The following is a 25013-nucleotide window of genomic DNA, read 5'->3' on the forward strand; positions in this document are numbered from 1 at the left end:
AGTAAGTTTTGAAGAGTAAATATCAGATACCTCAGCTTTAAGAAGAAGTACTTTAGACATGCTTCTGGCCCAGGATGAGGTCAGCTCTGTGGATGACTCAGAAACCTTTACCTTGTAAAGGGCCATGGTTGAGGCACAGATGTTTGATATAAAATATAAAACTTTGGTGTATTAGTTCATTCTCACATTGCTATAAAGAAATACCTGAGACTAGGTCATTTATAAAGAAAAAGGTTTTATTGGCTCCTGGCTCCATGGGCTGTACACGAAGCATGGCGGCTTCTGCCTCAGGAAAATTCCAATCCTGGCGGAAGGTGAAGGGGGAGCAGGCACTTCTCATAGCCAGAACAGCAAGAGAGAAACGAGGTGCCACACACTTCTAAACAACCAGGTCTCATGAGAATTCACTATCACGAGAAGAATACCAGTGAGATGGTGCTAAACCATTCCTGACAAATCCCACCCCATGATCCAATTACCTCCCACCAGGCTCCATCTCCAACACCTCCAACACTGGGGATCACAATTTGAGATGAAATTTGGGTGGGGACACAGATGCAAACCATAGCATTTGGTAACTTCTGTGAGAACAGCCACTCTAACCTATACTCTTATCCCTGGACATCTGCAACTTCAGACCAATCAAACCATAAGCACATCCAACCAATCAGAACCCAGGAGAGCCCTGATGCCCACCACCAGGTCACTCAGAAGGTTGTTTATGCAACCATCAGAATGCAGTAAGCAGATTGTAGAGCACTGATGTGGCGCTATGTCAACAACACATCTTAGTGCTTATCAGCACTTTCAAGCATCTCGGGCTTTCTTTTGCTGTGTTATTAGTAGTCCATCTTTTCCCCATCTTTGTTACTGTTCCATTGCCTGGATTTTTTCCTGCCATCTAAACTTCAGGACAGTGTGTCTAAGCCAAAGGGGCTATCCACATGGTAAAAATGATAGATCACCAGTTAATCGTAATAAAAATACTGTGCCTAATTAAAAAAAAGTTAAGTGGAATTTATTTAAGAATTTGAGCGCTGCAGTGTTTCCAGTTTCAAGATGGTCTCCTAAGCTGTTTGGTGAAACTTCTTCCACCTTTCTCCATCCCTCCAGGTGTTTTTTGTTTGTTTGTTTTTTGTTTTTTCTGAACCTGGATGTGACGCATTAAAGGACCCGACGGAAGTAGAATCAAAGGCATTCTAAAATGGCTAACCGTACACTGAAGGATGCGCACAGCGTCCGTGGCACCAACCCTCAATATCTGGTGGAGAAGATCTTTCAAACGCTAATCTATGAGTCCAAGTACTGGAAAGAGGAGTGCTTTGGACTTATGGCTGAACTTGTAGTCGATAAAGCCTTGGAGTTATGTTTGTGGGTGGCGTCTATGGTGGCAACATAAAACCAACACCCTTTCTGTGTTTAATCTTGAAGATGCTTCAAATTCAATCCGAGAAAGGTATCATTGTAGAGTGTATCGAAAATGAAGTATGTCCACGTATTGGGGGCACTTTACATGAGGCTGACGGGCACTGCAATTAATTGCTACAAGTGCTTGGAGCCTTTGTACAATGACTATCGAAAAATCTAGAGCCAGAACCGAAATGGGGGTTTGAACTGATGCATGAGGTGAGTTTATTGATGAACTAGTGCACAGTGAGAGAGTCTGTGATATCATTCTGCCCCGGCTACAGAAACGCTAGGTATTAGAGGAAGCTGAGCAACTGGAGCCTCGAGTTAGTGCTCTGGAAGAGGACATGGATGACGTGGAGTCCAGTGAAGAGGAAAAAGAGGAGGACAAGAAGTCGGAAAGAGTGCCATCACCTGATCACCGCCAGAGAAGCTACGGAGACTTGGACAAGCCCTGTCCCTCTCCCACACTGCGCTACAGAAGGAGTAGGAGTCGGTCTCCCAGAAGGAGGAATCGATCTCCCAAAAGGAGAAGCCCTTTCTCCCGCAGAGAAAGGCATCCCAGCAAGAGTCCAAGACGTCACTGCAGCAGATCCCGAGATCGGCAGCACAGATCCCGTTCCAAGTCCCCAGGTCCTCACCGTAGTCACAGATACAGGAGCCACTCAAAGTCTCCCAAAAGGTCTAAGAAGAGCCACAAGAAGAGCTCGAGAGGGAATGAGTATTGGACTCGGTTTGGTTTTAGTCCACAAGGGCTCCTCTGGGTATGAGGATATCTGTCTATGTGGAAGGATTAAGATCTCCCCAGGCAGCTATAAGAATATTTTCGTTTTTTCTTATCAAGTTTCTCAACCTTTATTTTCAATGAAGGAGGTGCTGAGTTTTGTATCTCTTTTTAATCACAATCAACAACAGTTTCTGACCCAACTTACCTTGACTGTATTCAAACTTACGAGGATAGAAAGGATCTAAAGGTTGGGGATATGAATGACAAGGATAGGATGTGGCCACCTGATGACCCTTTCCCTTTTTATTAAACCGGACACACCTGTTAAAAAAAAAAAAAAAGAATTTGAAAAGGGCAAAAACCTAATTAGGTCATGCACAAAGGGTAAAGACAGGCGACTTGAAGAATACAGTTTTTCTCCTGTAGGCTTTTGCCTGGAGCCTTACCACCTCTTGATCTGCTTCTGTGGCGTTTTCTTTCCTCCTTAATCTCCAAAGGATGCAGCTTCATTCTCTGGACGGGAGAGGGGCCAGCAATAGGGTGAATGTCAGAGAAAGCCAGAAAGGAGAAGGGGAGTTCTTTCAAGTCAACACATGATGGGCTTACACACGATGGAAATGAAGCTCCCCACTGCCACTAAAAAGATTATTTCTCACTGTGTTTAACCACCAAAGGCGTCTATGCAAAAGCTGGTATTGATGCAGTTCTGAGTGGGTTCTGATTTTATTGACATGACTTCCACGCTTTTCCAAATACTGCATCTTTCTTTTTCTTCCTGCATCCAGGGTTAGCCATCAGGATGCGACTGTGTGGGCGACCTTAATATTTCTCAAAGTGATAAGTTCTTTCTTTCTTTCTTTCTTTCTTTCTTTCTTTCTTTCTTTCTTTCTTTCTTTCTTTCTTCCTTCCTTCCTTCTTTCTTTCTTTCTTCTTTCTTTCTTTTTCTTTCTTTCCTTCTTTCTTTCTCTCTCTCTTTCCTTCCTTCCTTCCTTCCTTCCTTCCTTCCTTCCTTCCTTCCTTCCTTCCTTCCTTTCTCTTTCTCTTTCCTTTTTTTTTGAGAGGCATTGTCTTGCTCTGTATAGCTAGGTTACAGTGCAGTGGTGCGATGTCAGCTCACTGCAACCTCTGTCTCCTGGGTTCTGTCTCAGCTTACCAAGTAGCTGGGACTACAGGTGCGTGCCACCATGCCCAGCTAATTTTTGTATTTTTAGTAGAGAAGGGGTTTCACCATGTTGGCCAGGATGGTCTCCATCTCTTGAGCTCGTGATCTGCCTGCCTTGGCCTCCCAAAGAGCTGGGATTACAGGTGTAAGCCACCGCGCCCGGCCTCTGTTTTTGACATAGAAGCAGTGGGGTTGCTGGTGAGGAGAACACAAATGTAGATCGAAAACAGTTGACACTTGCCTATTGGTTTTTCAATACTACCCACCTTTTCTTTTTTGAAAAATAATGGACTTAGATGTTTTCTTGGGGGTCTCTTTATCAGTTTTGCCCTTTACAGATTCACCAACAAGAGCTTATGAACACACTCAAGTGTGTCCTGTTTTCTCCTACCATGTTATTAACAGTCCATCTCTTCCTCACCTCTGTTACTGTTTCATTGCCTTGATTTTTTTTGGTCCCACTTAAACTCCAGGACAAGCCAAAGGGGTTATCCAAAGGTCTCAGTTTTACTACCTTTTTTGTTTCTTTGTTTTTAAAAGGATTATCCTTGCAGTCAACCAACAAACCAATTGCCTGAACCAATGGGAGGTAAGTGACAAGTGGCAGAAAGAGAGCAGAATATTCCAAAGGCTTCCATGCACCTGCAAGTCTGGTGGCCGGATATGACAAGTTAGTGCTTCTTTGTTTGTTAGCCTTCCAAAGAAAGCTGTCCCCACAGCAGTCATTGGGAGCTTACTTGAGAGGATTTTAAGTAAATACCACCATGAGGCCAATGTGTGCGAACTGTCAATTTGTATTTCTATGATGTGTGACTGTGCTGAAGCAGGCATCATGAATCACTCAGGATTACCCTTATGGAGAGCCTCTAATTCTGCCTGAAGGATTAGGGAAGCAGGGTTCAAATGCCATTCATCAGCCTTGTCTTTCAGGGAGCACTAGTAAAGTCATCCTGTGCCTGACCTACAGTTGAAGCACTCAATTTCTGAGTATCAGAGAAAGGTCACTTAAAGGTAATGGAATATTTCTGTCAAGGTAGCATAGTCCTGCTCCCTAAGCTGGCTTGGGAAAATACTGTCTGGGACAGAAGATGGGGAGGAGGGGAGACTCTTAGGGAGAAGAGAGACAATGGTTCATTGCTCTGGGCATTTCTGAAAAAGATCTTCCTGAATCATAGGTATTAATGCTGCTTTTAAGAGTACTCCTACTGAAATGCAATGTTAAAATCTTCTCAAAGGAGAGTACATTCACCATCAAGTGAATGCTAAACAGACGAATAGGAGACGTTTTTTCAACAAGTAGTTTGCAATTCCCTTCCTTTTGTGTTTTCTCGGTTCAGGCCTTTGGACAGTATCTGGATCTTTTTTGTGCTTGGCAACCTTAATTATTCTCTGTTAATCACTCTGGGTGTTTGATTGATTTGATTTATATTTAGATACTGAACCAACTTTTACAGAGCAGTGGACTTTATGGAATCATTAAGAATGAGAATAAGAAGTTCAATGTAAAGAATGTATATACCCAAAGGAATATAAATCATTCTATCATAAAGACACAATCACACATATGTTCATTGCAGCATTATTCACAATAGCAAACTAGATGCCAATCAGTGATAGACTGGATTAAAAAATGTGGTACATATATACCATGGAATACTATGCAGCCACAAAAAAGAATGAGATTATGCCCTTTGCAGGAACATGGATGAAACTGGAGGCCATTATCCTTAGCAAACTAACACAGAAGCAGGAAACCATATACTGCATGTTCTCCCTTATAAGTGGGAGCTAAATGATGAGAACACATGGATGCATAGAGGGGAACAACACACACGGGGTCATGTTGGAGAGTAGAAGGTGGGAGGAAGGAGAGGATCAGGAAAAATAACTAATGGGTACTAGGCTTAATACCTGGGTGATGAAATAATCTGTGCAACAACCCTCCGAGACACAAGTTTACCTAACAAACCTCTACTTGTACCCCTGAACTTAAACTAAAACTTAAAAAAATGAATGAAATAGCATAGGTTTGGGATTTTAATATTTGGTGTTGGCTTCAATGACTTGCACCAACTATTTCGTAACTGTGGTGAAGATATTTTCATCATGGCTGATAGCTTTTGGCACAGTGGATCACTCCTGGACATGCTTTTACTCTTGGCCTCCCACATGGCATCCTACTCTGGCTCACCTCCTACCCCACCTCCCTGGCTTCTTCATGTTGGGATGCCCTAAGGCTCTTCTCTTGCGCCCCTTATGTTCTCAATCTCTCTCTCTTTTTTTTTTTTTTTGAGGTGGAGTCTTGCTTTGTCACCCAGGCTTGGGTGCAACAGCATGATCTCGGCTCACTGAAACCTCCACTTCCCGAGTTCAAGCGATTCTCATGCCTCAGCCTCCCAAGTAGCTGGGATTACAGGCACCCACCACCATGCCTGGCTAATTTTTGTATTTTTAGTAGAGACAGAGTTTCACCATGTTGGCCAGGCTGGTCTCGAACTCCTGACCTCAAGTGATCCACGCACCTCAGCCTCCCAAAGTGCTGGGATTACAGGTGTGAGCCACTGTGCCTGGCCCTTTATGTTCTCTATCCATACTTGTGCCTTAGTAATTCATCTTGCTTCATGCACTTAAGCATCATCTAGACACTGGTGACTCTAAAATTTACAACTCCAGACTGGACATCTCTTTTGAACTCTAAACTCATATTTTGATCTGCTTCCTCAAGATTCCCATTTAGGTTTTCAAATTTAACCAGTCTAAAACTGACATCCAAATGGTCACCTCTCCAAACCTACTCCCACTACAGCCTTCCCCATCTTAGCTCATAGAAATGCTACTATTTTCATATCTTAGGCCAAAATTCATTTATACCCCTAGCACGGATCTGTCTCATGAACTCCAGACTCACATATTCAGTTGCCAACTCGACTTCTCTACCTGAGTGTCTCATGATCATCACAAACTTCTATCCAAGGCTAACTCCTCCAAGCATACCCCAGCTATGGCCCCACTCATGGCTCCTTGGTGGATGCCAATTCTACCTTTGTGTAGATCAAAAATCATGGAGTTATCCTTGACTTTTTTCTTTCTCCCACATCCACATTCAAACTGTCAGCAGATACTGTTGGCTAAGCCTTCAGAGCTTATCTACACCTTCATTGCTTCTCACTCCTCCTCCCTGTTTCTAACCACATCACCTTTCTCATGGTAGTGCATATCATGATTTTTTTTTTCTTTTTTGAGAGAGAATATTTCAGGACACATGGAAATTATATAAAATTTATTTATTTATTTTATTTATGGAGACAGGGTCTCGCTGTTGCCCAGGCTGGAGTGCAGTGGCATGATCTTGGCTCACTGCAACCTCTGCTTCCCAGGCACAAATTATTCTCCTGAGGAGCTGGGACTACAGGTGTGTACCACCACGCCTGGCTGATTTTTGTATTTTTTGTAGAGATGGGGTTTCATCATGTCGCCTAGGCTGGTCTCAAACACCTGGGCTCAAGTGATCTGCCAGCCTCAGCCTCCCAAAGTGTTGGGATTATAGGCATGAGCCACTGCACCCAGCTGATATTTCAAAGATCTTTATTCTTAGTCTTTTCACTCTTTATGGTGTCTTCTGATGAACTGAAGTTCTTCATTGCAGTGTGGTTGAATTTAACAACCATATTTTTTATGGTTTGTTTTTATATGTCATGTTTTAAAAAGTATTTTCTACCTTGAGGTCATTAAGATATTTGCCTATTTTTCCTTTTACAATTTGTATAGTTTTGCCTTATAAATTTAGGTATTTTAATCAACCTGGAATTGCCATTTGTGTATAGTATATTTCTTAATTTCCAAATACCCAAGAATTTTCTAGTTAACTTTTCATTTTTGACTTGTAGCTTAATTACATTGTGGTGAGATAATGAGAATCTCTATGATAATCTTTGAAACTTGTTGAAACTTGCTTTATAGCTCAGCATATGGTCAATCTGTGCACAAGCTTGCAAAGAACATGTATTCCATGGTAACTGGGTGAAGCATCCTACATGTGTCTATTAGGTAAGACTTGTTGATTATGTTGTTCAAAACTTTCTTATTCTTTCTTATTTTTATGCGCTAGATATGTCAGTTATTGAATGAGTTGTGTGAAAAATCTTTCACTATGATTCTAGTTTGTTTTTTCTTATAATTTTGTCAGTTTTTGCATTATGTATTTTAAGACTGTGCTATGAGATACAAACAGATATGCAATTGTTATATCTTCTTTGTGACTTTATTTTCTCATATTTATGAAGAGATCTTTTAAAAATTAAATAGTTGAGATTAATATATCTTATACCATATACTTTTCTTTTGGCCAATACTTAAATGCATATTCTTTTCCATCCTTTTAGTTTTCACCTCTCTATATCTTGTTTTAGATGTGCTGTTTGCAAACAGCTTATGGTCAAATTTCATTTCATTTTATCTGCTTGTATTAGTCTCTTCTTATGCTGCTAATAAAGACATATCAGAGACTGGGTAATTTATAAAGAAAGAGGTTTAATTGACTCACAGTTCCACATGGCTGGGAGGCCTCACAATCACGGCGGAAGGCAAAAGGGAAGCAAGACATGTCTTACATGGCAGCAGGCAAGACAGCTTGTGCAGGTGAACTCCCATTTATAAACCCATCAGATCCCATGAGACTTATTAAGTGCCACGGGAACAGTATGGGGCAAATCGGCTCCATGATTCAATTATCTCCACCCGGCCCTGCCCTTGACACAGGGGGATTATTACAATTCAAGGTGAGATTTGAGTGGGGACACAGAGCCAAACCATATCACTGGTACACTAATCTTTTCCTTTTAATGAGAAGCATTTAGTCTATGAATTATAAATGTAATTGCCCATGTATATGTGTTTAAATCTTTTATAGTACTTTTTATTTTCTATTTGTCCCTTCTTTCTCTTATTTCTTGCCTTTTTTCTCATTCTGTTTTTTCTTCTACTTGGAATTTGTATACATTATTTCCATTTTGTCACTAGCCTAGAAATTAAAAAGTGCTTATTAGTTTAACAATGCCTAAGTTAAATGATATCTTCATTTTCCTTTCAAAGATACTTAGAACACAGCAACTGCAATTATATTTCTCCTAATTTATCTGATATCATTGTCTTGTATTTTAATTCTATTTTTTAAACCACTCAGGACATTTTAATTGCCTGATGCAGTCTTAGTTTTGATTTCCCACATTATAATATATTCCATCTTGAAGCTTAGAGATTCTTTCTTGCAGTCTGGAATTACTTTTCTTTTTCCTGAAGTACAACCTTCAGTTTTTTTTTTTGTAGGGTCTGTTGGTGGCAAACTCTGTGGTTTTGCATGTCTGAAAATGTCTTTGTTTTGTCCTCATTCTTGGATGATATTTTTGCTGGGTATAGAATTCTAAGTTAATAGTCTTTTCTTTTCCCCCAGCACATCAAGGATGTAATTTCAATGTCTTCTCTTGCTGCAGTTGAGAAGGTAGCTGTTAGTTTGTCGCTCCCTTGAGGATTATCTGTCATTTCTTTTTGGCTACTTTAAAAATCTTTTTTCTTAGATATTTTGCATATTCACTATGATATGTCTAGCTGTGGATTTCTTTTTATGTATCTTGCTTTAGATTCACTTGTCTTCTTGAATTGGAGTGATGTCTTTTATCAGTTCTGTAAAGTTCTTCTCAATTATCTCTTTTAAATATTGTGTCTTCTACATTACTTTTCTTTCTTCCTCTAGAACTCTGATTAGACCCTAAAAATTGGGAGCATTATTAGTCCTCTATCTTATCCCCATCTTTCTTATTCTCTCTTTCTTGTCTCTGTAACTTTATTTCTCTTGCTTCAGTCTGAATAATTTCTTCAGAATCATCCTTCAGTTCATTAATTCTTTCTTCACCTGTGTCTAATCTGTTCTTATACCTGCTTTTGTTTTAATTTTAATTATTCTTATTTTTATTTCTAACAGGTTTATTTAATTATTCAAATCTGTGTAATAATTCTTTATACATTTTTAGGCCCTCCAAATATTTTCAATTTTGTCCTTTGTTAATTAGAGATAGTAAACTTAATTATTTAATATTCTACTTCTGATAATTCCAATATCTGAGAACTTCCATGATCTTTTTCTTCTGACTGCTGTGTCTTCTGTTTCTCCATCAAGTGTTTAGTGACGGTTTCCCTCTGAGCTGCTTGTGATCCATGGAATTTTATTTTTGGTAATTCTTCGATGTGGGGGGTGAAGGAGAGTCTCTTCAGAGAGTATTTATATATGCTTACTATACTTTATTGATCTTGGGGTTACTTTAAATACATTCTCAATATGAGGTATTTAAAAAAATTTTATTCCTCTCTCTCTCTGTCTCAATATTTCGATACAATAAATTCAAGCTACAAATCCGCATTGGGGCTAGCCTGTCATGAGAACTCAGGGTCTGGCATTCTCATTCTTCCTAGACCCTGCTCTGGGGCTGTAGATGAGGAGGTGCCCACCTTGGGCAGGTCCTGGCCTTCATCTCCTATACCCTTTACCCCATACAGATTTGCCAGCTCATTGATTCTTTTAAGGAGATGACATTTCTTTTCATGCAGAATTTTAGTTCTTTTCAGCAAGTGGATCATTTTAGGAGACCAGCACACCATGTTTCCAGCATGTACCCATTTCATTTTTAAATAGTGACAATTACAGGACAGAATACCTCTCCAAGAGCTTTTACTGTATTATTTCAAAAAATATTTATTAGCATATCTGTCCCACTCTATACATATATATATATAACTTTAAATATGTATATATAATATGTATATAGGTAACTTTATATGTGTATATACTGTGTGTGTGTGTGTGTGTGTGTGTGTGTGTGTGTAATTTTGCCCTGGATACAATGAGATGTGATTCTATAGATTTCAACACCTAGTGAGTACTGATGAAGAGTTCAGTTCTGAAAATATTTATTGATACTTACTCCTCGCGAGTAAAGCACTGTACTTGTGACTGGGGTGTGCTGAAGAGAGATGAATGACATCATTCCTGCCCTCCAGAAGCTCCAAATCTAGTATTGGAGATAGGCATTAAAACTTTTTTTAAAATTTTACTTTTGCAGACAGGGTCTTACTCTCTTGTCCAGGCTGGAATGCAGTGGTGTGACCACAGCTCACTGCAGTCTTGAACTCTTAGGCTCAAGCAATCCTCCTGCCTCAGCCTCCCAAGTAGCTGGGACTACAGTCATGTACCACCACACCCAGCTAATTAAGAATTTTTTTTAGAGATTGGGTCTTGCTATATTGCCCAGACTGGTCTCAAACTCCTGGGCTCAAGCAATCCTCCTGCCCCAGCCTCCCAAAGTGTTGAGATTAGAGGGACAAGCCACTGTTCCCAGCCAACATTAACTTTTATACTGGAGAACCCAATGATAAATGCTGTAGTGGAGGATGTACAACAAAGAACGGTGAGATTATAGGTGTGGAACAGACTGGGTGGGGGCAGGAGAGAGGTCATAGCTGTTTGAGCAAAGACATGGAAATGGGAAGATGCAGGTCATGCTGGGGAAATGCTGAGTGTCCTGGGTGGGTGAACCTGAGTGTGGGAGTGTATGCTCGTGGCCATGCGTGTGAGTGTGTGGGCAGCAACTGTGATGCTGAGGAGATGGTGATGGGCAACACGGTAAAAAGAAAGGCTAGAAAGGAGTGTATTAGTCACAGTTCTTGGAGAAGCAGAGCTTGGAGAATGTGTGTGTAAGTGTGAGTGTGTGTGTGAGTGTGTGTGTTGGCTCAAGTGATTGTGGATGTCTTGTGAGTCCAAAATCTGATGATGGAGGTCTGCAAGCTGGAGACTCAGGAAAGAGCTGTCATTTGAGCGTGAAGGCTGTCTGCTGGAAAACCAGGGAGACCTCCTGCTGCAGATGCAGTCTGAAGGTGTCTGTGGAGAAGCTCCTCTTGCTTGAGCAAGTTCAGCCTTTTTATTCTATTCTGGTCTTCAACTGATCAGATGAGGCCCACCCACATTAGGGAGGGTGACCTGCTTTAATCAAAGTCCACTGATTTAACTATTAATCTCACTCCAAAACACCCTTCCAGAAACATCCAGAATATTATTTGACTGAATATCCAGACACCATGGCCAGGCGAAGTGGACACATAAGATGAATTGTCACAGGTAGGTTCTAGCAAAACTGTAGAAGAGTTTAAATGCCATTATGAGGAGATGGGATCCTCTCTTCTATTCAACTGAAAGATGGAACTATTTTGAGTAGGATGATAACCCAGGTAAATGTACCAAGGGTGGGCAGGAGGGCAGAGAAAAATATTCCAAAGGTGAGATATTGTCCTTAGGAAAGGATGGAGTGGATTCTGTCTACTATTAGTTTTGGGTCTGTGGATGAATTATTTCATTCCTAGAGTTTGTTTTGTCATCTGAAAAATGAGAACAAAAACAATCTGGGTGTGGTGGTGCACGCCTGTAGTCCTAGCTACTTGGGAGGCTGAGGCAGGAGGATTGCTTGAGCCTGGGAAGTCGAGGCTGTAGTCAGCTATGATCATGCTACTATACTCCAGCCTGGGTGACAGAGCGAGACCCCATCTCCAAAACGAGCAACAAACAAATAAACAAACAAACAAAACAAAATGAGAAGAAAACCGGGATTTGCTTCATAGTGTTGTAAACATCTAATTGAAGAATGTGAGCTCACTGCCTGCCTCTGCCTTCCCACCCTGGTGAGTTAGCAGGCGTGGACTGAGAGTGACTCTGTAGTAGCCAGCCTTCAAGGTGGCCCCCAGGAGCCCCTGCTGCCCATTGTATCAGGGCTGGTCTGCAAGACCAACAGTGTTTGGCAAAGTGATGTGCCACTTCTGAGATTAGGTTATAGAAGACTTGGGCTTCTACCTTGAGCATTCTCCACTCATTGCCTCTCCACCCCTCTTGGGTCCCTGGCTTCTGGGGAAGCTGGCTGCCACTCTAGGGAGAGGCCTTGGTGGGAAGACACTAAGGCCTCAAACCAACAGCCAGAGAGGAACTTAAAGCCAATGTCATGTGGGGGAGCTTGGAAGACTCTGTTGAACTGTCACATGACTGCATCCTGGTTGATTGTTTGATTTCACCTTCATGAGTGACCCAGCTCAGCCACTCCTGGATTCTAGACCCACAGAGAACTTGTTCATTTAGAGAAAAATCTTTGCTGTTTCAAGCTGCTAAGTTTTGGTAATTCATTGTGCATCAGTGGATTGCTAGTAGAATGCCACTGGCATTCAGCAAATACCTGCAATCTTGGAATATGCGAGATGCAAGGAGGGAGCAGGGTCTTAGCACTTTATCCTTTTCCAGGTAGAGTTGGTGCATCACGGGGCACGAGTGAAAAGGGACTTCAGATAGGGTGGAGCTTATGAGAAGAGAAATCTGGAAAGAAAAATAGGAGAGTTAGGGCATGAATATTCTCTGATGACCTTGTGAACATGTGTGTCTGATGCCCAGGACAAGGCTGAGGTAATAAGGCTGTGCCTTTGACACAGTGCGAAGGAATGAAGTGGTGGGCTCACGTGCACAGTGCCCCTGGGCAGCACCCCCACCATGACATACATGCACACACACACGCATGCACACACACGCATGCACACACATGCACACACACACACATGCATACACTTTTTTTTTTTTTGATGGAGTCTCGCTCTGTCACCCAGGCTGGAGTGCAGTACTGTGATCTCAGCTCACTGCAACAGCCGCCTCCCAGGTTCAAGCGATTCTCCTGCCTCAGCCTCCCAAGTAGCTGGGATTGTGGGCGTCCACCATCACGCCCGGCTAATTTTTTTGTAGTTTTATTAGAGACAAGGTTTCACCATGTTGGCCAGGCTGTTTTTGAACTCTGGAACTCAAGTGATCTGCCCGCCTCAGCCTCCAAAGTGTTAGGATTACAGGTGTGAGCCACCACACCCGGCCACATGCACACACTTTGAATGATCATCCCAGGCTTCCACTTGCCTATACTGAACCTGTGTGTGAACTAGAGCAAGGTTCTCCTCTGGACAGTTAATTTAGAACAAGGAGCCACCCCCAGGCATCCTCGGGCCTACAGGCACATGGCTTGGCAAGGAGACTACACCTTTGGTGTGGGGAAAAGGCAAAAAAGCATCTCCTCTTCCACATGGACAAATGCCAGTGCCAAGGCTCACGGCTTGGCAAACAAAACACAGGCTGGATCTCAGACTGCACTTTCCCCTGTGTCAGCCGCCTTGTGCAATGCACAAACCGGACAAATGTACTACAGCTTGCAGCCACCTGAATGCTTCTGTAAAAAGCTGCTAGATATTTATATGAATTTGGTTCAGGGAAGGCAGGAGGGCTAGAGGTTTTTAGCATCAGAATTAGTGAAGAGTAATTCTGTTTTGTGGAGCAGTGGCTCATTATGGACTCTGGGCGGTGAGGAGTGTCAATACCCTGATGATAACCTGTGTGGGACAACAATGATGATTCTCGTGTTTTCCTGTCCCCTGAGGATGGCATGCAAGACACACTGCGGGGCTGCAGGAGGCCTGCCATCCGGGTACATGTAAATAGCAGCCAAGAGTTCACCCCACGCTGCTCCCTTGAAGAAATCCAAGGTGCCTTCCAATTTTTAAAATCAAAATGCCAACTTTCTGTTCTTACTTTTCCTGTGGATTCCTCGGTTATATATAAAGCTTAGACAAAGAGGCTCTTAGTGTCTTTATGGTTTTTGAACCAAACAAACAAACTCATAAATATAAGGGCCAAAGATCATTGTAGGATGCCACTGAGTTGCTCAAAGGTCAGGTATGTGGTTCATGGCTGGTCACATGACATTCAGTGGTGACAGAGCAGGGAATGTCGTTCATGCATCCACCATGGACTAAGGCCAATCATGTGTCATGACTAGTGGTAGAAATAGGTATATAAATAGATATTTCTAATACAAAATCCTCTTATTGAGAAGCTTTCTAATGTGTCTTGGCCACTAGAAAAACATGGTGGGACTAGAGAAAGAAAAATAATTTTCTTTTTTCAAAGGCAATGCATTAACCTCTTTTATATTTGTAATTATTTGGCAGCTGATTTATGTAATCTTACCCTCGGACTGGACAAAAACAACTCTTTCTTTCTCAGCTTTAAATTCTTATTCTGGAAATGGACAACAAATCTGAGATGGTAGCAAACCCAGTGCCCAAAGCCCCATTGGGATTTGTCTTCTGTTTCTAGTCATTCATCTGCCTCAGTCTCACATAGACTCTCCTTTGCTTTGGCTGTTCTATCTAGTTAAGAGACAAGCTTTAGTCGACTTGACTGTTAAGTATCTTCACCCAGGATAAAAATCTATCTTCTTTTGATCTTTTGGTGTCTTCTGTGAAGACGCATGTCAAGTGACAGGGCTCCTTTATATAGCAAGTGCTATATAAAGCCTATTTTGTACTCCTTCCTTCCTGCAGCATTTTTCTGAATTTTTTTTTCAATCAGAAAACTTCCAGCCAGATTTATTCTATACCACTTCACTTTTCTTTCCATGGTAATCAATGGACTATAGAGAGAAAGATGTTGATTTAAAAATGGTGAAATCGGCCAGATACAGTGGCTCACACTTGTAATCATAGCATTTTGGGAGGTCAAGGCAGGTGGATCACTTGAGGTCAAGAGTTCAAGACCAGCCTCGCCAACATGACAAAACTCCATCTCTACTAAAAATACAAAAATTAGCCAGGTATGGTGGTGCACACCTGCAATTCCAGCTACTCAAGAGGCTGAGATATGAGAATTGCTTGAACCGGAGGCAGAAGCTGCTGTGAGCTGAGATTGCACTACTGTACTCCAACCTGGGCAACAGAGAGAGATTGTATCTGAAAAAAAAATTGTGGATTTGTGGTATGGAGATGATAACTGAGATTTTTAACTTGTTTTCTGGCTCCTATTAGGGGGCATTTTAAGAAGAAAGAGGCTATAACTTGCTTTGTTTTATGTTCCCTTGAAAACATAACACATTAAACAAACTGTACATACTTTTAAAATACGGCATTCCCCAGACCAGTGTTTTTCAGCACTGACTATACAGAATTATTTGTCTAGGAAGCTTTAAAATACACTGATGCTCAAATCTTACCCCATAGCAATTAATTCATGTGTGGCTTTCTTTATATTTATCCTGCTTGGAATTTGTTGAACTGTTTGACTCTACAGACTGACATCTTTCATCAGTTTTAGAAAATTTTCAGTTGTGATTCTTTCAAATATTGTTTTTTACCCATTTTCTTCTGTTTCTGAGGTTGCAATTATACATTTGTTAGATCATTTGACTATGTTTCATGTGTCCTTTGTTTTCTGCTCTTTTTTTTTCTCTGTGTACTTTTTAAAAAAATATTTTAAAGTTCACCTGTTTTTGAGTTTGCCAATCCTGGGTTCTAACTTGCCAGTCTGATGTTAAGCCTAACCAATGAATTCTTACTTCCAGATATTTTAATTTTTAATTGTAGAGCATCCTTTGATGCTTTTTTATATAGAATAAACTATTATTTTATTTAACATATTAACAGCACATTTAAAATGCTAGTTCCAACATGTGTAACATCTCTGTTGCTTCAAATGGCTGTTTATTTTCTTCCTCTGATAATTAGCCATTTTCTGCTGCTTCTCATGTCATGTAATTTTTTACTTTATGCTGGACACTGTGCGTAAAGGGACAGTAGAGAATAAAGTTTGTATTTCTTTGGCCCAGAAAGGATTTGCTCTTTGAGGATTTAGTCATGGATAAGGCATTAGTCAAACTGTTTATCTCTGGTTTAAAATGTTTTAGGTCAGATGCTGTGGCTCACACCTGTAATCCCAGCATTTTGGGATGCCGAGGCAGTAGGATCGCTTGAGTACATGAGTTTGAGAACAGTCTGGGCAATGTAATAAAACCTCACCTCTACAAATAATAAAAAAATTAGCTGGGCATGGTGGTATGTGCCTGTAGTCTCCATTACTCAGGAGGCTGAAGTGGGAGGATTGCTTGAGCATGGGAGGTTGAGGCTGCAGTGAGCTGTAATCGTGCCATTGCACTCCATCCTGGATGATGGAGTGAGACCCTGTCTCAAAATAAATAAATGAACAAAATTAAAAAATATAATTTTAGGGTGGGGAAGACCCTGTATGGATTTTGCTACTAGCCTAGCCAATCTTTCTTTGCCTTCCCCATTTCTGCCTGCCAGGACTACAGGGTAACTTGTCTTCCTTTCAGCAGTTTTGAATTTTGCTGTCTAGTCTCCAGCCCCCTGCTTCTCCCAACTTTGACAAATACCTATGAAAGAGACTGGCTGTGTTTTTGCAGCAGATGCTCTTCCTCGACAGCGACTTTGTCTTTCCATTACTGTGACACTACAGTTTGAAGGGACTTCAAATAGTTGATGGAAAAATTGAATGAAAAGGAAAAAATAAAAGCTATAAACTTCATTTCTCAATATAAGCTCCATCAAATTCAAGACATTTTTGTAAGTAATGATACCAGCCATTTAGTCCACCCCTAAAGGACCGAGGGTCCTGGGAATTTGACCAAGTCAATGCACCCTTTTTCTCACCTTATTAGTTGAAGAAAAATAAGTTCCATTTAAAGTTTTTTTAAGATTAAGAAACAAACAAACAGACAAAAGTCACAAGGAGCCAAATCAGGACTGTAAGTTGGATGCCTAATGCTTTTCATTGAAATTCTCACAAAATTCCCCTTGTTTGATGAGAGAAATGAGCAAGAGCATTATTGTGGTGGAGGACCCTCTGGTGGAGTTTTCCTGGGCATTTTTCTGGTTAAGCTTCAGCTAACTTTCTCAAAACACTCTCATAATAAGCAGGCGTTACAATCTTTGGCTCTCCAGAAAGTTAACAAGTGAAATACCTTGAGCATCTCAAAAAACTGTTCCATGATCTTTGGTCTTGCCTGGTCTGCTTTTGCTTTGACTTGGCCACTTCTACTTCTCAGTAGCTGTAGCTTTGGTTGTGCTTTGTCTTCAGGATGGTATTGGGAAAGCTGTGTTTCACTTCTGTTACAAATCTTCAAAATGCTTTAGGATCTTGATCCCACTTGTTTAAAATTTCCATTGAAAGCCCCTGCTCCTGTATGTAGGTGAGCTGGATGCAACAATTCTGGCACCCACTAAGTGGAAGTTTGCTCAGCTTTCATTTGTCAGTCAGAATTGTGTAAGCAGAATCAATTAAGAAGTATATGGTGTTGGCTATTGTTTCTGCTTTTAATTGTCAGTCCTCTTCAATGAGAGCACAAAGAAGATGCATTTTTTTCCCCTTGCAAATTGATGTGGATGATCTGATGCTGCTGGTTTCATCTTCAACATTGCTTCTTCCCTTCTTAAAACAAGTTATCCATTTGTAAACTGCTGATTTATTTGGGACACTGTATTCATAATCTCTTTTTAAAGCAGTGATTTCAGCATTCTTTTCCCCAAGCTTCATCATCGGTTTGATGTTTGTTCTTGCTTTAATTTTTGCAGAATTCATTTGATAGGGGGTCTTTTCCAACTGACGTCTCATCCTTCTTAGGCCCTGAATCTAGATCCTGTTAGATATGGCATAACAAGTTATTATGAGTATATTTTGTTGCAAAATTTTTTTGAAATTCATGCATAGTTTTTTCATAATATGCGCCTTGCATGAACTTTTTGAGGACCCCTCATGTATTTCTGTCTCTTATTTTAAGGATTTCAAATATTCTATGTGCCCCTCAATCAGCAAGTGAAACACGGGGGAAAGTAGTCTTGTGCATTTAGGGCTTGTGAGGTTTCCAAATTGTCATTTCAGCCCCACACAACCTTCAACAGCTTTCTAGTTTTTCTTTCTCATAGTAACGTCCTTGTATTTAGGCCTAGTTGAGCCTCATCTTGCACTCAGAATCGACAACTATTCCCAGGGTAGAAAGCAGCCAGTGGCTGCCCACTGAACTTGGAAGGGCTCTTCTGTCTTGGGTTGGGTTCATTTAGTCCCCTTGGCTTTCATAGCTTTCTGATGTCTTGGACAATATGGCTTTAGTAATTTATCTGGCTTCTGAAAGTTGTTGCAGCTGAAACAGTGTTCTTTTGTTTCCTACTATATTTTACCTGGAACCACAGTCTAATTAAACCACACTCTCTCATTGCAAACATTAACTTTGTTAGGTAAATCTTATAAAAATAAGGAGGGATAGCATAGGAAAGAAATAAAAGATGTTATGATTTGGGAAATATAATACTTGAAATAGTAAGCTCTTTTATTGTAAAGTCCTACCCTCTAAAGAAAGGTGTTACTCAGCTATATCCTTACTCTCTGTGGCTATTCATTAGTCCAGTAAAGGGGTTGTCTTCGTTGCAAAGTAACTAATTATGCAGCTTAAAGAACTTAGAACCCATAGCTGAAAAGTCATTACTGAAAAGACTACAAGTGAGATCTGTGAAAACATACAACTATATTAAATATACAATAAAAAGTTTCCATGGCATGAACACACATCGTGTGATCTCTTTTCACATGCACTTACTCTTTTTCCCTTCTAAACTCTTGCACTCTGTGTCATAGGTGCATATCATTATGAATAGAACATGTATAATTAAAAAAGGTATTTTATTCCTATATCTTCAAATATATAATAAACCTGTTTGGATATGGACGAAATATGATAGTGCCCAGAGCAGCACTGACAAGATACTTTTTTGATTAATTGATTGGTTGATATTTTCCACTGGCATTTGGTTGATGCATTTAGGCAAAGAGAAAATCCGTATCTGATTTACAGAGCCTAAATACATGTTGTGAATTTAGAGCAATCACATACATAAAAATTAGTTATCTGCCATTCATGGGAAATAACTGTATAAAAGACTCAAATTTGGCAAGGTGTGGTGGCTCACATCTGTAATCCAAGCACTTTGGGAGGCCAAGTGGGGAGGACTGCTTGAGCCCAGGAGTTTAAGACCAGCCTGGGCAATATATTGAGACCCTGTCTCTACAAAAAGTAAAAATAATTTAGCCAGGTATGGTTGTGTGAGCCTGCAGTCCCAATTACTTTGGAAGGCTGAAGTGGGAGGCTCCCTTAAGCCAAAGAGTTTGAGGCTGTAGTGAGCTATGATTGTGCCACTGTACTCCAGCCTGGGCAACAGAGCAAGACCCTATCTCTAATAACAACAACAAAGACTCAAATTTGCTACTTTGTCTTATATTATCAAAATTGTTTAAAATTGGACTACATAGTAAAATATCTTTTCCAGGAGGTGTTTGGATAGTGTCTTAAATTATTTACTGTTCTGTTGGAAGGCTGTACTATCAACTGATTCTTTTTTTTTTTTTTTTTTTTTGAGATAGAGTCTTGCTCTTGTCATCCAGGCTGGAGTGCAGTGGTGCTATCTTGGCTCACTGCAACCTCCACCTCCCGGGCTTAAGCGATTTTCCTGCCTCAGCCACCTGAGTAGCTGTGATTACAGGTGCCTGGCACCATACCTGGCTAATTTTTGTACTTTTATTACAGACAGGGTTTCGCCATGTTGGCCACACTGGTCTTGAACTCCTGACCTCTGGTGATCCACCTGCCTCGGCCTCCCAAAGTGCTGGGATTACAGGCATGAACCACCGCGCCCAGCCCAACTGATTCATTTTACAAAGATTTGTCTCTATCTCATGCCCTTACTTCATCTTCATTTAATGAGTTAAACCAAGGCTTTTTTTCCCCCCAGGCTAGAGTGCAGTGGTGCAATCATGACTCACTGCAGCCTTGACCTCCTGGACTCAAGTGATCTTTCCACCTCAGCCTCCTGAGTAGCTAGGACTACAGATGTGCACTATGATGCCTGGCTAGATTGTCTTCATTTTGAGAGACAGAGTGTCACTATGTTACCCAGGCTGGTCTCGAACTCCTGGGCTCAAGCAATCCACCCACCTTGCTTTCCTGAAGTGCTGGGATTATAGGTGTGAACCACTGTGCCTGGCTCACAAAGGATAATGACAGCTAAGAACAGAGCCACACAGAAAATAGGCATGAGCATGGTTTACCCAGCCTTTGAATCAAATTCATACAATAATATACCAACATGAAGAAAAAATGATGGACAGAACTCGAGACCTGGAAAGACTAAGAATCCATAGATTAAGGTCCCCTTGAGTCATTTACATTAAATATATATATTATTACACAGAACATGCCTAAGATTTTGATTAATTCAAACTTAACCTAAGCCTAAAGACCATAATCTCTCTTGGGATTTTACACCTGAGTGGTGGATCACTTTTGTGTTGAACTCACAAAACAATCATTATCATTTGAATAAAAGGGTGACATTTTTATTCAGGGGTGAATGTATATAAAGATATGGAAAAGACCTACTAAGTAATTTGAGACTATCTAATTAATTTTTGATTTACTAGATAATCCATCATTTTTGGCTGGTATACTGCAAGGGGAATTTTCTGCTAAAAACGTGTGTATATTTCTTTGATTCTCACTTGCTTCCTATAATCTTAAGTAGTTATCTAATGTAAACAGACTTAACTGAGGAGTCTACATAAGACTATAGATAACTTGGGTGAAATTATGTACCTTGTTACAAATTATGTAATACCAATTTTGTATTATGTACAGTGTACATAAATGAAAAATTTTACCCAAGGACAGAATATATTGAATCCCAGCATATCCGATTACACCATGTAAATTAACATGTTAATAGTGCAATTCCTTATGACTTAACATTCCATTTCATCTTTTGACCAGCACTTTTCTGGAGCCTATGATGTCATTAATTAAAAAAAGCAACTCTGGCCGGGTGCAGTGGTTCATGCCTGTAATCCCAGCACTTTGGGAGGCTGAGGCAGGTGGATCATGAGGTCAGGAGATTGAGACCATCCTGTCCAACATGGTGAAACCCCGTTTCTACTAAAAATACAAAGATTAGCTGGGCATGATGGTGTGTGCCTGTAATCCCAGCTACTTGGGAGGCTGAGGCGGGAGAATTACTTGAATTGAGGAGTGGGAGGTTGCAGTGAGCTGAGATCATGCCACTGCACCCCAGAGTCTGGCCACAGAGCAAGCAACTCCTTCTCAGGTGGCTTCACTCTAAGTTATGTCTTTGTGGATACTCTAGGTTTATGTCATTGCTTGAAGCTGTCCTCATGCTGATTCTTCTGCTGGGGGGAGGGGAGTGCTTCATTTTAGACTGTAACTGGCAGTTGGTAGGTGCCGTGCTGTCATCTGATAGTCTTAATGAATGTTACAGACACAGTCCTAGTGTTGATTTAATGGAGGTCCCTCTTTTCACAGATGGCAACACAGACACAGAGAAGCAAAGCCACTTGCTTGATGTTTCACAGCTCGTTGGTGTCCAAGTCAAGCTTAGAATTAAGGTGTTGGTGTTCTGGCCATACTATGTTTCTGCAATTTTTCCCCTTCAGCGTCACAATTCTGGCCTAATCTTGTTTTGTAATGTTGAAGCAATTCTTTTTTAAACCAAAAGGTATTCTGTTTATTACTTAAAGTGACGTTTGGGTCCCCAGCCTTTAAGAAAATTTTATTTTAAGTTCTAGGGTACATGTGTAGGTTGTGCAGGTTTGTTACATAGGTAAACGTGTGCCATGGTGGTTTGCTGCACCTGTCAACCCATCACCTAGGTATTAAGCCCGGCATGCATTAGCTACTTTTCTTAATGCTCTCCCTCCTACCACCCCAGCCCCAGACAGGCCCCAGTGTATGTTTTTCCCCTCCCTGTGTCCATGTGTTCTCATTGTTCAGCTCCCACTTATAAGTGAGAACATGTGGTGTTTGGTTTTCTGCTCTTGCGTTAGTTTGCTGAGGATAATGGCTTCCAGCTTCATCCATGTCTCTATGAAGGATATGATCTTATTCCTTTTTATGGCTGCATAGTATTCCATGATGTATATGTACCACATTTTCTTTATCCAGTCTATTGTTGATGGGCATTTGGATTGATTCCATGTCTTTGCTATTGTGAACATATGCATAGATACCTATGCATGCATATATCTTTGTAATAGAGTGATTTATATTCCTTTGGGCATATATCCAGTATTGGGATTGCTGGATCAAATGGTATTTCTGGTTCTAGATCTTTGGGGAATCACCACATCATCTCCCACAATGGTTGAACTAATTTACATTCCCACCAACAGTGTAAAAGTGAAGCAATTATTAATGCCATTATATCTGAAAATTTTGTGCATGTACATGATAAAAATAAGCACCCTCCTTAAATAAAAAGATCACTTTTTACACAGAATCAGAACAGTTGGGACAGCAAGGCCTTCAATGATTCTCTTCTGTAGACCTTCCATAGGTAAATGACACTCTCCTCATTTTACTTGCTTTGAATTGTTCAGCCGAAATCTTGACCTACAAACATATTATATGTCAAGAGGCTAGAAAAACAGCAGGGGGGAAATCAGCTTTATTGCATTTTCTGTTAGGAGAATATCCTTAAATTATATCGAATTCTTGCCTTGTAAAGCACCATATGGCTCTTTTGCTTTCGTGGTGGCTGCTTTACCACCCAGGCTCCTTGGAAAGTAATTAAATTGAACAGACACTGCCCTTGATTTAAAGTCAGAGGGAGAAGCAGTTAATTGAATAGAAATGACAGTTCTTTTTTTTTTTTTTAAAGGCTAGGCCAAGCTTAGAGAAAACAAAAATATCGAAAGGGAATTGCCCTAAACAGTCAAGATGAATGATATGCTTGGTGAATACGATTTATTCTCTTTCACTCGAATGCTTTCTCTCCAGGCAGGCAACAGTGGGACTTTGCGAGTCCTCGTCAGCTTGGTACAGAGGCTCTCAAACCTTTTCTCACTGGATTTTTCTGGTCCGTTTTCAGGTTGGAGGGTGAGGGTGACAGAAGCTGGGAAATGAAAGATGGGATTGTTTTCTTGTCATCCTGTATCCCTGCCACCTGGCGATGGTGTTTCTGGTGAGTGGAGATACATAATGGCTATCTCAATGCAACATGCTCCTTATTTCCTGGGGGTCAGCACCAGGAGGACCAGGAGGGCAGAAGATCTGTTGAAATGTGACCCTATGTGGAATAGGGATGAGAGTCCCTGAGCCTGTAGAGGGGTCTGAGGAAATGACTTCAAGGGAAAGTTCACAGAACTCTGAAATCAATAGTTAAAAGTAAAAATGCTCATTTTCAAGAACGAAGTATCATTTAAATGCTCCCAGGGGGTGAATGAAGAGAAGGAGCTAATCCTTGTCAAGTGACGGATATAAAATAAAAACCCAAAGTGGAAAAAAAAATCAAATTTCAGTGCAAAAATCTACCGCCACATACATAGAGAGCTGTAAGCTCCTAGGACATTTGTATTGAATTCTTCATAGCTTTTGCTTTTAAATGACATCCTTTTCATCTCTAGCTAAATCCTTAACCTTATGCACATCGCAGGAGAGTTACCTGGAACTTGATGGATCTGTCCAGAGGAGAAGACTGAGTTGGGGCATCGGCGAAGACAGTGTTTCTCCACGCTCCCATTATTCTTCTAGAGCTGTCAGGAGTGGAAATCATTTCACCTTTGCACTTAGAATAAAGCAACTCAGCATTAACAGTAAATTGGCTTCTGCATACTCTTAGGTAAGCAAGTGCTTCTGCCGGCTGAGTCCAATTTTCTAGTCTGCAGGTCAGGGAGCAGGTTTGCATAACTCTGGGGAAGGTGAATGTAGAGGAGAGGGGAGAGGCAGTCAGGAGAGATTCAGGTAAGTCTTGGCTTGGCTACGAATGAACTGTCTTTTAGGGGATGCCAACTTCCCTCTTGAAGCAACAGTTCCCTTATTGCTATAAAGTGAAGGCATCAGGGCTGATGATCCCTAAGCTCCTTTTAGCCTTGACGTGGCTGTGTGCCAGGCCTCTTCACACCTACCCAGTGTGTGTAAATGGCGGAGTCACACGCAAGCTCACACAACCAGGCACTGGCTGATTGAAGGGGGTGATCTGAGATGGGCCTAGATTTCAGCTGGGATCACAGGCTTCCAATGTAGGTGAATTATTTTTAAGCAGCTCCTGTATTTTAGGGACAAGTGCACAAAATGAGAGACTTCTTCCCTGCAAAAGGGAATTGATCTGCAATTTTAAAGCATAAAAAAAGTTGATATTTTTGTTCAGGAAGGGTTGATAACTTTTCCATACAAAACGTTTGCAAGTTACAGTCTTTCTAAATTCCTGAACCATAAAATAAAGATATTGGCCTGGGGATTTAAGCACCATCTTCCAATGTGCATTTTGCAGTGAAATTTCAAGAACTAACAAAAAATGTCCAGGGGTGGGGGTGGGGGTGGGGAAGGACTCTGCTTATAAACTAGGCTATGTGGGTATCATTACTACTGGACTTCTGAAAAATTTTAATATTCTAATAGTACATTTCAAACTTTCAAAGTGGAAATATAGTATTTATAGTATTTACTTATAATTCCTTTACTTATAGTTAATCTTTCCCCCACAAACTCATTATGATTATTATTTTTTGGGGGGCAGGTTAAAGGCAAAGTTTTATTAAATAGAATGCAAAGACATCAACCGTAAAAGAAAATAACATCTTACTAAAATCAAAAATTTTTCACCAAAAGACGTCTTTGAGAAAATGAAAAGATAAGCTACTGGCTGGGAAAACATATTTTATATAAATAGCATATTTTACTCTGTTCCTACCTTTACCTATCCCTCTACTTTCTTTTTTTCTTTCCAAGTTTTATTCTGGGTTCAAGGGAATTC

General features: G+C 40.7%; 1 long non-coding RNA gene and 1 pseudogene across 1 annotated transcript; both read left to right on the plus strand.

Moving 5' to 3' along the window:
- Positions 1-1204: 1204 nt before the first annotated feature.
- On the plus strand, positions 1205-2445 carry LOC116474502 (pre-mRNA-splicing factor 38A-like; annotated as a pseudogene).
- Positions 2446-11429: 8984 nt separating this feature from the next.
- Positions 11430-23746, plus strand: LOC131381901 (uncharacterized). Its single transcript, XR_009210940.1, has 3 exons — positions 11430-11460; positions 23130-23222; positions 23694-23746. It is a non-coding gene; the product is annotated as an uncharacterized LOC131381901 (long non-coding RNA).
- Positions 23747-25013: the final 1267 nt, after the last annotated feature.

This window comes from Hylobates moloch, unplaced genomic scaffold (genome assembly GCF_009828535.3).
Source record: "Hylobates moloch isolate HMO894 unplaced genomic scaffold, HMol_V3 SCAFFOLD_2, whole genome shotgun sequence".
Lineage (NCBI taxonomy): Eukaryota > Metazoa > Chordata > Mammalia > Primates > Hylobatidae > Hylobates > Hylobates moloch.